The sequence below is a fragment of the Gracilinanus agilis genome, chromosome 5, assembly GCF_016433145.1.
Source record: "Gracilinanus agilis isolate LMUSP501 chromosome 5, AgileGrace, whole genome shotgun sequence".
Classification (NCBI taxonomy): domain Eukaryota; kingdom Metazoa; phylum Chordata; class Mammalia; order Didelphimorphia; family Didelphidae; genus Gracilinanus; species Gracilinanus agilis.
In genome coordinates, this window is record NC_058134.1 from 180867629 (window position 1) to 180869668 (window position 2040).

Sequence of the window (2040 nt, forward strand, 5' to 3'; positions counted from 1 at the left end):
AAATAGCCCCATTGCCATTCATTGGTCATATTCTCACCTTTCCTGTTTCTACAAACAGCCCTGAGACCACAGTTGGTTTCAGGACCCCTTTAAACTTTTAAAATTAGAACTTTTTTCTTTTTTAGTGTGGATTAGGCCGGGCTTTTGTTTATGTGGGTTGGCCACATAAACCAGAAGAGCCAATTATCAGGTTTTCAGTGTGAGGGTTTACATCTAAGAAATTGGCAAACACTATAAATCAAGGCTTGAATTATTTTGTTGACTCAGGAAAGTGATAGAGAAAATATGGAGAATTCAAATGAAAAGCATGCCAGTTTTTCATTTCTTTCCCCTAAGAAGGTGATATCAAACATTGATCTGTACTCTTCTCATTGTATCTGCCCTATTAGAAATTAGATGTCTTAATGTTACTACGAAAATCGTTTTTACATCATGAGCCCCTGGAAAGGGTCTGTGTCTTAGGCTCACACTTAGAGAAACTTAAGGATGAGTAAACTTGCTTTACCCATTCAGCTTATGGGCCTTTCAGTAAGAATAGCTCTTGTTGGCTTCTCACTTCTGTGCTTGTTCTCCTGTGATACGGAGAGTGTACAGATTATTATCTCTATCTTACCAGTGAGGAACCCAAGCTCAAAGAGGTGACTAGTAAATGTTCCCTCTGTTCTACATTTTATAGCTAAGAACAGTGCTCTGAAAAACTTAAAAGGCTAATGAATCAGTTAGTCAACAAGTATTTGTGCTCACTAGGTTCCAGACACTGTGTGAAAGGCTGGAGATAAGGCAAAACAAACTCTTGACTCAAGGAGCTCATAACCCAATGGATACAGCATCTAAAGAACTATCTAGATAAAAGTTAGATGAGACAATCTTTTTTTTAAACCCTTACTTTACGTCTTGGAGTCAATACTGTGTATTGGCTCCAAGGCAGAAGAGTGGAAAGGGCTAGGCAATGGGGGTCAAGTGACTTGCCCAGGGTCACACAGCTGGGAAGGGTCTGAGGCCATATTTGAACCTAGGACCTCCCCTCTCTAGGCCTTGCTCTCAATCCACTGAGCTACCCAGCTGCTCCCGAGACTTTTTTTTTTTAACCCTTATCTTCTGTCTTAGAATGAATACTGATATATTGGTTCCAAGGTAGAAGAGTGGTAAGGGCTTCGCAATGGGGATTAAGTGACTTGTCCAGGGTCACACAGCTAGGAAGTGTCTGAGGCTGGATTGGAACCCAGGACTTCTCATCACCAGACCAGGCTCTTAATCCACTGTTCTACCTAGCTGACTCAAAGCTGTGTCTTAAGTGAAGCTGATAAGTGTTTCAGGTAAGTGAAAAGCCATCAAGAGATGGAGTATCCTGTTCAAGAAACAAGAATTTGGACAAAAAACGAAGATGGAAGGTAATATAAAGTTTAAGAAGAATAGAAAAGTAGGAAGGGACTAATTTAGGAAAAAGCTTTAATTACTACAGAGGACTTTGTATTTGATCCTGGAGATAATAACCCACTATTTTTTTTAGTTTTTTGAGATAAAGGGGTGACATGGTCAGACCTACATTTTAGAGAAATCATCTTGGCAACTAAATAGTGGATGGGTTGAAGTAATAACAGACTTGAGGCAGGAACCTCAGTCAAAAAACATTCAGTTAGAAATGTTCAAAAGAGTGGGAGTAGAAATGGAGAAAAAAAAAACATGTGATCTATCACTTATTTATAGGGGGAAAGGATTTGAGGTTTTGGTTTTAAAAGATTGCTTTATTATAAAAATGAATAATATGGAAATAGGTATTGAGTGATAATACATGTGTAACCCAGTGGAATTGCTTGTCAGCTCCGGAAGGGGGGAGGAAAGAGGGGAGGGAGACAACATGAATCATGTAACCATGGAAAAATACTTTTAAAAAAATGTTCAAATGACAGATGGTGTCTGTTCAAAAGATAATCAGTGTTCAATCCTAGTTTCCTTCCTGAGCTACAGTTATCCGTAACTAAGAAACTAAGACTGGATTTCTAGATATGGGAATCATCTAAACCAGGATAGCTGATTAAT